This window comes from Furipterus horrens, unplaced genomic scaffold (assembly GCF_987537825.1).
Source record: "Furipterus horrens unplaced genomic scaffold, mFurHor1.1.pri manual_scaffold_17, whole genome shotgun sequence".
In the NCBI taxonomy this organism is placed as follows: Eukaryota; Metazoa; Chordata; class Mammalia; order Chiroptera; family Furipteridae; genus Furipterus; species Furipterus horrens.
The window spans coordinates 38,757,756-38,769,974 of record NW_028327187.1 but is presented as its reverse complement, the minus strand read 5'-3'; the positions used below and the strand labels follow the sequence as shown (position 1 = coordinate 38,769,974).

Below are 12,219 nucleotides of genomic sequence, written 5' to 3'. Positions count from 1 at the left end.
TTACTTCACTTAGCATGATACTCTAAAGACCTATCGATGTTGTCAGAAGTGGAAGTATTTCATCTTTTATTATGCCTGAGTAGTATTCCAGAGTATATATGTACCACATCTTCTCTATCCAATCATCTATCAAAGGACACAGGTTGTCTCCATGTCAGCTACTGTGAATAATACTGCAATGAATTTAGGGGTGCATATATCTTTAAAAATATGTTTTTGAAAATTTTGGGTAGATACCCAGAAAAGCTGGGTTCTATGGTAGCTTTATTAATTTTTTGAGGAACCTCCATACTGTTTTCCGTAGTGGCTGTGCCAGTTTATATTCCCACCAGCAGTGTATGAGGGTTTCCTTTAGAGACAACTTTCAAATGAGTTTTGTCTTGTGAAGATATTTGTTGAAGAATGATACGTTAAATGGACAACTTCTGTGAGAATATTTGAGATTAAATATTTACACATTTCAATATTTTAAAAATATAATTGTAAATGTCCTCCATTTAGCAGACTTGATGATATGCAGGGTTCGTCAGCACTTGCAGACATAGTATTTTCTCAATTAAAAATAGTATGATTTACGGATTTGAACCACTTGGAGGTGTGAACAATTTCAAACTTATTAGCCCTAAGATGCAAGTTTGAAAATGATTGCAGGCAATTTTCTTTTAAAAAATTTTAAAATAATAAAATCATATTGAAAAATACATTATTTTAAAACTATCAGTGATTATTATAAAAGGCACAACTAAGAAATTGATCAGACTATGTGAATATATACCAATAATAATTACTTGTAATATTTAAAAATGTTCAGATAATCAATATATTGTAAATAACTTATCTCTTGCTTAAATATACACAGATATTTTTAAAATGATGGATATTACTTTTGACCATGGTTTTTGCACATCAATATAATAAAACCAATTTTTGGTGAAAAAATAAATATTCAAAAACTATGTAGTATTTTTAGAGCCCTTTTCACTCTCAAGTATCTCAGTTTGGACAATTAATCACCCTAATTGTGGCATACTTAACACATTAGCTTTGGCAGCAGCCAGCCAGGGCTTTAATCTCAGCTCTGTAATTAGTAGCTATGTAACCTTAAGTATGTTGTTCAATCTCTCTCAAACTCAGTTTGTTCATCTTTAAAATGGGGATGATAAAAAATAGCAACTTGCTCATTGGGTTGTGTAAATGAAATGAGATAACATGTATAAAGGCACTTAGCCAGTGCCTTGGCATATAGCGCTCTCAATAAACATGAACTATTATTATCGCTGTTGTTACTATTATTAAGAAGTTATGGTCATGATTGTCAGATTTTCTTTTCTGTTTCTTTTCTTTTACAGAAAGACACTCTCAGTAAATTTTATATTCAAATGACTGACCCTCAGGACCTGTTTTCACTTTCTGTAAAAGTGGTCGCATCATACCTTCACACAGTGTCTATCCCCCCTCCCATTGACCTGGTCCGGGGTCCAGTGTGGGGGCAGGCGGGGGGGACTGGAATAGAATTGGCAAACGATGACTAGGCTCACCCTCAAGTTTGACCTCGTTTCTTCTCCAGCGGCATCATGAGAGTCACCCCAAAATAACAACATTTGAGTACTGTGAAAAAGTAACCTCCCACAAATCTGAAATATAAAACTTGGTTGAGTCTTGTACCACTTCTTACCAAGCATGGTATCTAAAGGACCAAATTAGCCATGGATTTAATTCATAACCAATAGCTGTGAATGCTTGCTTCCTCTTTGCAGCTGCTATCACAATCCGTCTGTCGTTACTACAAATGTCCACCAGAGGTCCTCTTCTGCTTATCAACATTTTCACATTTTCGATCTGCTTTATAGTTGCAGGTACAAAAGGCAAACACAATTTTCGGAGGGCTGGTGTTATAAATGGAGTGGCCACGGCATACACAGCCACCAGTGTCTCACCAACGATTCCAGTAAATAAGAAGCCCAAACTGCTTTTCTTCAAACTGTTGGCTTCAAGACTTGTAGATAGTACTATCCTGACTGACTTTCTTCTTTAAAGTGTTTCTGGAGGTGTACCTCCTCCACTGTTGTCAGATTTTCCTTATCACTGGCTTGATTCCCAACTAACATTAGCAGATTGGTTGCCTGACCTTGACTTTAGGGAAAAAAAGGCCCAGTGATCAGGAAGATCCACCAAATTAAGTTATGGCATTGACCAGCATTTTCAATATTCTGTTTTCCTTAGAATATTGGCACTGCAAGATGCTCTGCCAGCAAAGGTTCTGCAGTCAACTGATACTGGGAAGCCATAGCCACGTCTTGCAAATTCATAATCTTGTATTAGCAATGCATAAGCTCTGAGAAGTCCTGTAGTTCAAAATAAAAACATTTTTATTTGGTTGAACCCTCACTTTCCAAATTTGTATAATAATGCAGCCTCTTCTTTCTCATTTGTGTGTATGTGATGCCTCAAAATTAATAAAATATTATACAAAATATGTTTTGTGAAACACAGCTCTCATCTAACTTTTTCATCTTAAAAATGGGAGGCCCAATTGGGAGGAGGACTTGCCCAAGGCCACATAGTAATAGTGGATATGTAGGCCTAGATTCCAGGTCTTCATATCCCTGTGACTTTTCTTTTTAAAAAGCCTTTTTGTATGTAATCATCTTTGTGCACAGACACATTTTCGTGGGCTGTATATTAATTAGTAGCTGTGTGATACATTTGCAAGTTCAGAGACAGGGACATTTTACAATTGCCAAAGGTTTTGTATTGTGAAACCTATAGTTTTATGAACCCCCACTCTCTCCTGGAATGAGGGTTTCAATTCATACATAGTCAATAGGCAGGCAGGGACCATAGACCACAAACCACAATTAATAGGACATTGTCTGTTGAAGTAAGGAAAGTTGAACACCAGAGGGCGCTCGTTCCTTAGTATATCAATTTATGTTCAAGAAGCAGGAAAACAGAAAAGCAGCGTTTCAGAAGACTGAAAAATCGCTGGGTCCTAAGTCAGTTCCATCTCTCATTTCTTGAGGTAACTCCACTTCAGGGAATATGTCCAAAGGGACCCAAAGTACTAATTCTGAAGAATATATGCACCCTTATGTTCATTGCAATGTTATTTACGATACCCAAGATTTGGAAGTGGCCTAAGTGCCTATCAGTAGATGAATGGATAAAAAAGCTGTGATATATTTAAACAGTGGAATACTACTCATCCATAAAAAAGAAGGAAGTTATACCCTTTGCAACAGCATGGATGAACCTGGAGAGTATTATGCTAAGTGAGATAAGCCAGTCAGAGAAAGACAAGTACAATATGATTTCACTTATATGTGGAATCTAATGAAAAAAAAAATAAGCTTACAAACAAAATATAAACAGACTCATAGATGCAGAGAACAAAGTGACAGCTGTCAGAAGGTAGGGGGCTGGGGGGCTGGGTGAAAAAGGTGAAGGGATTAAGAAAGAAAAACTCATAGGAGCAGACAACAGTAAGTTGGTTACCAGAGGGAAAGTGGGTGGGGGAGGTAGAAGAGGGTAAGAGGGGAATAAGTGGTGATATAAGGAACTTGACTTTGGGTGGTGAACACACAATACAATATGCAGATGATGTATTATAGAATTGTACACCTGAGAACTATATAATTTTATTAACCAATGTCAAACCAATAAATTCAATAAAAAATAAAAATACAGAAGACAGAAAAACAGAAGACACTGTCACTGTGGAGGCAATGATAATGATATTATAGCCATGGGAGACAAATTAGAAAAAAAGGGAGGCCATATAGAACTATATCAAAATATAAAACTTCTGTTTCATAGTCAACAAAAGTTTAAAAAGCATATCAAGTTCATATTAGATGAAATAATACACAAAAAATAATTGCTAGTATTTATTGAGCACACTATGTGTTAGGTATCTTATGTGCACTACCTCGTTAACACTGAAGCCCATGATGCAGGTATGATTAGAGTACTGTCCTCACTTTACACATGAGAAAACTAAGGCTTCAAATCTCAAATAATTTGCCCAAGTTCACACTACTAAGTAAACTAGACATTTGAGACTGTCAAGTGTCTCCCTCCAGAGCACCTAACTACACCTCACTTCCTCCCCATGGCTTGGGGAGCCTGGCTCCGACTTACCTCTCCAGTCTTCCTCATCACAATTTGTATCCAGCAGGACAGAAGTACTTTCAGTTCTTTGAACAGGCCATACTCCCTGCAAAGGATCCTCTTCTCTCCATTGTTACCCGAATCAACCCTACTCGTTCTTCTGCCTCAGCTTAGATATTGCTTCCTCCAGAAGCCTCCTCTGCTTTCCAGGTCTGAATAGGTGACCTGCCTCTAGGCTTCTAGAGCTCTCCATCATTTCAGCACACTGCATGGCAAGAGCTCATTTCCCGATCTGTGCCCTTTGTTAGGTTGAAAATTTGGGGAGAGCAGAGACTAGGTGTATCTTGCTCCCACAGCATTCCTGGCTCCTAGCATAATGCCTGGCATATAGTAAGTTCCCTAGACATGCAGAAACTCCTCTACTTGAGACATTTCTTAGAGCCACAAACCTGTATGGAGACCAAATGTCATCAACTCTCTGCCACCAGTAGATGGTTATTGACTGTCATTTTGGTCTCTGCCTTTGGTGTTCATCAGGCCTGTTTGCAGTGATTTTGCTTAGGTTTTTGTAGTTTAATGAATGTTATTAACATATATATGATACATATAAATGCAGTGAGGGTGTTGAAAGTTCCACTAAGAAGGAACATAGAGTTATAATAGAAATGAAATTAGAATAAATATGTATGAAAATGACCAGGGTTGCACAAAAAATATACATGGATAATTGAAGAGTAGTAAACATTTTAATGGGCAAACACTAGATCATGCAACATGTGAAGAATGCTGTGCCTATGAAGGTCAAAACAAGAACCATGCCCTGGCTGGTGTGGCTCAGTGGGTTGGGCATCTTCCGGCAAACTGAAAGGCCACCCAGTTCAATTCCTGGTTGAGCTCGGCACATGCCTGGGTTGCATGCAGGCCAGGCCCCTGGCTGGGGCGCATGCAGGAGGCAACTGATTCTCTCACACATCGATGTTTCTCTCCCTTTTTTTCTCCATACCTTCCCCACTCTGTAAAAATAAATAAATAAACTAAACTAAAAAAAAAAAAAAAAAAGAACCATGTATTTTGACTGAGAAAATGAGAGCCCTAAGCTAATGCCTAGAGAACCTTATTTGAGGGGTGGAGTACAGGGTGGAGATAGAGGGTTTTTCCCACTTTCCAGACATATCTTTTCAACCCTTTTGTAACACACTGCTATCCCAAGCTTCTCTGAAAACTACTCTTGTGAAATCTTGAATTTAAAGAAGCAGTGGCAAAGAGTCAGGATTATCAATCTTTATGAAGAAGGGCCACATCCTTAAAAAAAAAAAAAAGAGGTGTATTCCTCCCATTGTGCACCCCCTTGGTCTATTTGTATAGGATTTTATAAAATATTACCACCTAAATTTAGTAATGTAATTACCAATGCTTGAGTGACTGTTAGAGGCCAGGCACTTCTAAACACTATCTCACTTAATCCTCACAATGTCCATGTGAAACATATTACTTATACAATTCTACACAATAAGAAACAAGGGCTCTGAAAGGTTACGTATCTTCCACAAAGTCACACAACTGTGAAGTATTCATGTTGGAATTGGAAGTGTCATTGTGTCATTCTGTTGGGTCCAACATGCTCTTTCCTCAACACCAGAGTGCCTTCATGATTATCTAATTTTATCCTCACAACAATCATGTGAATGAAGTTAAAACAATAATTTCCTCCATTTTCAGATAAAAACAGTGAAGCCCCGAAATGCTCAAGGTCTCACTATTAGGTAGTGATAGAGATAGAAGTAAAAAGATCTTGTGTCTCTAAGTTCAGTGCTCTGTCCATGTCACCATACCTTCTACACTGAGTTCTTTCTTTCTTTTTTTTTAAGTATATTTTATTGATTATATTGTTACAGTAGTTCCAATTACACTGATTTCTTAAAGGCTAATGGTTGGAGTCTTGGCAAGGGTTGGACCTTCTTAATGGCCAAGGTGCATATGCCTCGGGGAGAGGTAAGGGAGGGGCTTGCTTGCTCTGGGTGGGATGAGGAAGAGAAGCAGCATCAGTGACCCTAGCCCTTGGATTTTGTCCCCCTGCTACTAGGCACTTCCCACTACCCTGGCCTTGGGTAACATGCCTAATCTCCAGCAGAAATTGCCCATTGCTGACCTTTAGTCTCGAAATGCAATCCATGGAATATTATTCAGCCATGAATAAGAAGAAAATCCTGCCATTTGTGTCAACAGGGATGAACTTTGACAGTGTTATTTTTTAATTGAATTTATTGAGGTGATATTGGTTTACAAAACCATACAAGTTTCAAGTATAAAATTCAACAAAACATCTACACACTGCATTGTGTGCCCATTGCCCCAAGCAAAGTCTCTTTCTGCCCCCATTTTCCCCCCTTTGCCTACCTCCACCTACCCCTACCCCCACTTTTCCTCTGGATATCATCACTCTGTGTCTCTCTATATAGTTTTTGTTTAATTCCTTTGCCTTCATTATCCAAGTCTACAATCCCCTCTCCCCTCTCACAGCTGTCAGTCTGTTCCATGTATCTATGTCTCTGTTTCTCTTTTGTTAGTTATTTTATTTTGTTCATTAGATTCCACATATAAGAGATATCATATGGTATTTTTCTTTCTCTGACTGGCTTATTTCACTTAACATAATGTTCTCCAGGTCCATACATGCTGTCATAAAAGGTAAGACTTCCTTCTTTTTATGGCCACATAGTATTCCATTGTGTAAATGTACCAGTTTTTTGATACACTCATCTACAGATGGGCACTTAGGCTGTTCCCAGCACTTTGCTACTGTAAATAGCACTGCTATGAACATAGAAGTGCTTATGTTCTTTCAAATTAGAGTCTTCACCCCATTCTCATTCTATGTTCTTTCCTCCTTTGTTAAATATTAATTGGACATAAAGGTGCGGGTTTATTTTTGTGGAAAGCATTGTTCTAATTAAAAGAAGCCAAACAGAAAAAGAAAAACTTTCAGCCATAAAATGAATAAGATCTGAGAATCTAATGTAAAACATGGTGACTATAATTGATAACACAGTATTTTATAATTGGAATTTGCTGAGAGAATTTAAATATTGTCACCAAAAAAGGAAGAAAAAGATAAATATGTGAGATGATAGATGTGTTAATTAATTAGATGATGGGAGTTCTTTTACAGTGTATACACTATCAAATCACCACAATGTACCTTTTAAATGTCTTACAATTTTGTCAATTAAATTTCATTAAAGCTGAAATTTTACAATTTATTTATTGTTTTAAGAAGATGTTATATGAGTATGTCTGCTTTAATTTTGACTGAGGATCAATCTGAATATAAAAGATCAACACGTGTAGTGTATAAATAAACATTTCAGGGCTGATTGTACAACTTTAAAACTTCTCACTCTGTTTGGATAGTATGTGGCCATGCTATGTATCATGGGAGGAGAGAGTTGGGGTAGAGAGGAGAGTGTTTTAATTTTGGTTTCCACATATTTATTGTTAATATGTGGAAATGCACTTGGTTTTTACTTATTTATCTTCAATTCATCTATTAGTTCTAGGAGATTTTTTTTGTAGATGCCCTGGGGTTTTCTGTGTAGATAAGCATGGTATGTTGAATAACAATGGTGAGAGTGAACATCTGTGGCTTATTTGTAGACTAGAAAGAAGGCAATCTTTCAACAGTAATTGTGATGTAAGCTGCCATCTTTTTGTAGATACTTTTTATCAAATCAAGGTGGGTCCCTTATCATACTACTTTAAAAAATATTATAATTATTTTTCTTCTCTTTTTAAAATTAGTTTCTCTTATTGATTCTAGAGAGAAGGGAAGGGTGGGAGAAATAAAGAGAGAGAAACACCAATGTGAGAGGAAAACATTGACTGGCCACCTCTTGAATGTGCCCTAAAGGGGACCAAACCTACAACTGAGGCATGTGCTCGGACTAAGAATTGAACTGATGACCCTTCAGTTTGTGAGGCAATGGCCAACCAACTGAGCCACACCAGCCAGGGCATCATGCGACTTCCTGAGAGCTTTTGTTTTTTTTTTAAATCATAAATGGGTGTTGGATTTTCTCAAATCTTTTCTCTGTATCAATATATGATCATAAGCTTTTTCTCCTTGAGCCCTGACTGGTGTGGCTCAGTGTGTTAGTGCCAGCCTGCAGATGGAGAGGTTGTCAGTTCAATTCCCAGTCAGGGCCATGCCTGGGTTGTGGGCCGGGTCCCCAGCTGGAGGCATAAGAGAGGCAACTGATCTCTGTTTCTCTCACATATCATGTGTCTCTCCGTCTCTTTCTCTGCATTTTCCCTCTCACTAAAAATAAATGGATAGAATCTTTTTAAAAATTTTTCTTCTTGAGCCTATTGATACGGTGGATTTCTTTGATTGATTTTTGAGTGACGAACCAGTCTTAAATACCTAGAATAATCCCCATTTGGTAATGTTGTATAACTGTTTTTTATAAATTATTGTATTTAATTTGCTAATGTTTTGTTGAGTAATTTTTGTGCCTAAGTTCCTTAGAAATATTGACCTGTAGTCTTCCCTCCTTCCTTCCTTCCTTCCTTCCTCCCTCCCACAGTTTCTCTCTCTCTCTCTCTCCCCCTCTCCCTCTCCCTCCTTCCTTCTCTCCTTTCTTGTACTATCTTTAGCTTTTCTACACATTAATTGTAGCCTCATAAAACAACATCTGGAAGATGTTGTGTAATTTAGTGTAAACTCTTTCTTAAATCTTTGGTAGAATTCTCCAGTGAAACCTTATGGTCCTGGAAATTTCTTTTTGAGGAGCTTTATATTTATGAATTTAATTTATTTAATGGTTATAGGACTAGTCAGAATATCTGTTTTATCTTAGCTCAATTTTAATAGTTTGTGGTTTTGTGGTTTGAGGAATGGTCAATTTCTCCTATGTTGTTGAATTTATGAACATAAAATTGTTCATAGTATTCATTGCTATCTTTTAAATGGCTGCAGGCTGTGTAGTGATATCTCCTATTTCATTTCTGTTATTGTTGATTTGTGTCTTTTCTTTTTCTTTTTGTATCTTGACAGAAATTTATTGAGTTTATTGATTTTATGTGAAGAACGGGCTTTTGTTTCATTGATTTTTTCTATTTATTTTATTTTATTTTCAATTTCATTGATCTCTTTCCTTTCTTATTTCCTTTTCTTGCTTACTTCAGATTTGTTTTGCTCTTCTTATTTTAGTTTTTGACATAAGTACTAAGATTATTGATTCGAGATTTTTCCTCCCTTCTAATGTTTTCTGGCACATAATGCCTCTAGGTGGAAGAGGGTTTCAGATCCAATGGGAAAGAAAAGTGCTTCTCAGGCAGGTTCTGCTTGTTTTGGTGGGATCTTCTAGTTACTGCCCCGGAATGTAATTTCTCTGAAAGGGGGCACTGAGTTTGAGGCCTAGCAGGAAACAAAAGGGCTTCTACTGACTGCTTATTGTCAAGGTAGCTTCTGATCATCTCCCTTCTGTTTCTGCTGGGCTTGCCTGATGGTGTCAGTAAGACTCCCTTTTGATCCAGGGGAGAAAAAAGCCTAATTGGGCCACTTTCTGTCACTAGGTTAACGGTCAGGAAATGTTAGGCCTGTATCACCCTCTCCTGGTGGAGCAGGGTTCATAAGATGCTGTGCTAATTAATGTCTTTTCCTCTAGCCCTGGGGTCCAAAACCAGTTCAACTTCTTTTTACTACCTTTAAGGATTCTTCTTTGGTAGTTTATTGTGTTATTTTCAAGGTTTATAATTTTATTTAGTAGGGAATGGTATGTAGATATCAAATCATGCCATCTTGTCTGGACTGTAATTCCAGACAAATTACTGTTGTAATTTAAAAACCATGTTATTTGAAGCTTTAAGAATAAATCTAATTGCCCCATGAGTCTAGTGAGAAGTAACAAGAGTCCTAGAGAATGCCAAAATATAAAGGAATTAGAGATAGTTTATATCATAATAACTGTAGCCTAGGACTTTGTATAATGACAAGTATAGTTATGACAGAAGCACCATTCTGTATGGGAATGATAAAAACAACAAGCTTTCCTTCTGAGATCAAGTATAAGACAAGGGTTCCAATTATCACTTCCATTCCACATTTTACCTCAAATCCTAGCCTGGAGTATAAGATGGAAAAAAGATTTAAAATTTATAATGCTTCAAAAGGAAGAAACAAAATTCTAACTTTTCACCAAGAATGTGATTCTGTGACTAGAATGTCTAAAAAAAATTAAAGGTAACATTTTAAATAAAGTTTGGCAAGGTTACTAATATATGCAAAATTAATATACAAAAATAAAATGTATATCTATATGCCAACCACAAACAGAAAAATGACATTAAAATCCCTCTAAAATAGCATAAAAATCAAGTATTTAAAGTGAAATCTGGGAGACCCAAAATGGCAGAGGAGAAAGTTGAAGCTACACTAACCTCCTCCCAGGGCCAATTTGGAGCTACAACTAAACTGTAGAGAAATCATCCAGAATAACCAACAGAACACTCGTTGCAGAGAAGCCTCATAACCACAGACAGATGGAAGAAGCTACATCACCACAACGTGAGTGGTAAGGAGTGCAGAGGAGGCACAAGAAGGCTGGCTGGGCTCTCACTGGTGGCAGGTGAAGTGCTGGAGGGATATTTCAGCAGCCAGGGGTTTTGCTGAGAAGTGTGGGGTCTAAACCCCAAGGTGGGCTCCCCAGCCTACAGTGCCAGAGCCAGAAAAGGAACCCAAATATTATCGAGTTGTAAAAAGCAGCGGGTTTTCTGCCCTGGCTGGTGTGGCTCAGTGGATTGGGTGCTGGCCTTTGAACCAAAGGTTGCTGGATGGATTCCCAGTCAGGACACATGCCTGGGTTGCAGGCCAGATCCCTGGTCCGGGTGCGTGAGAGGTAACCGATTGATGTTTCTCTCAATGTTTCTCTTCCATATTGATGTTTCTCTCCCTCCCATCCTCTTTCTCTAAAAATAAATAAATAAAATCTAAATAAAAAAGGCAGCGGGGTTTCCATCCACCATGGAGAGATGGCTGGAGATGCAGAGAGCCTCTTAAAGGGCCAATGCACAAAATTTTGTTTGCAGCCACTTACCCTGGGCTCTGGCAGAGGGAGGCAGAGAGACAGCAGAGTGGACTACAGAAACATAAGGAAAGTCTGGGACTGGTGGCTCTGGGAAGAGAACTGAACAGTCGGCCACCAGAATCGCCATGCTGAGTTATTCCCCATACTGCAGGAGCCATCTTTCTAAGGCGGAGCACTCCTCTCCAAGTGGCATCAACCTGAGGGGAAGCCACAATCCTGCCTGCAGGAATTACTGTGCCCCACCCTGTGGTGATTAAGCCTGCTATGGAAAAGTGCAATTGGAAGACTTTCAGTCTTTGAATGTAACAGAAAGTCTGCAAGCAGAGGTGGATCACTGGGAGTTCTGAGACTATAGCTGCCCCTCTGTCAGGCCCAGTGCTGGTAAAAACCAGCTTTGGTGTGCAGCCTGGTTCTTTTTGCACACAACAGGCCCAGCAGAGGAAGCCACAAGCTGTGGTTTGCTGATAGTTCCAAACAGGTTGCCAGGTCCACGCACAGAGTTTGACATAGGCATGCACTGGAGTCTTGCAGATCTGCCTCATACATAGAAACAAACACAAAGCAACCTAAATGGGAAGGCAAAAAAATAGGTCCAAAATGAAAGAACAAGAGAATTCTCCAGAAGAACTAGATGGAATGGAGGCAAACAATTTATCAGATAGAGAATTTAGAGTAATGATTACAAGGATACTCAATAGCATGAAAAAAGGACATAGAAATCATAAAAAGGGACCAGTCAGAAGTAAATAATTCAACATCTGAAATAAAAAATACACTGGAAGGGAAAAACAGTAAATTAGATGAAGGAGAGGATCGAATAAGCCATTTGGAAGACAAGGTAGAAAAACACATACAAGCAGAGCAGAAAAAAAAAGAATAAAACAAAAAGAAAGCTTAAGAAACATTTTGGACATCATGAAGCATAACAATATCCACATCATGGCAATATCAGATGGAGAAGAGAGTGAACAAGGGATCGAGAACCTATGTGAAGAAATTATGACCAAAAACTTCCTAATCTGGT

The 12,219-nt window shown here is 38.1% G+C and overlaps 1 pseudogene; it reads right to left on the bottom strand.

Moving 5' to 3' along the window:
- Positions 1 to 1,390: 1,390 nt before the first annotated feature.
- Positions 1,391 to 4,381, bottom strand: LOC149990838 (ATP synthase subunit C lysine N-methyltransferase pseudogene; annotated as a pseudogene).
- Between the last annotated feature and the right edge of the window lie 7,838 nt (positions 4,382 to 12,219).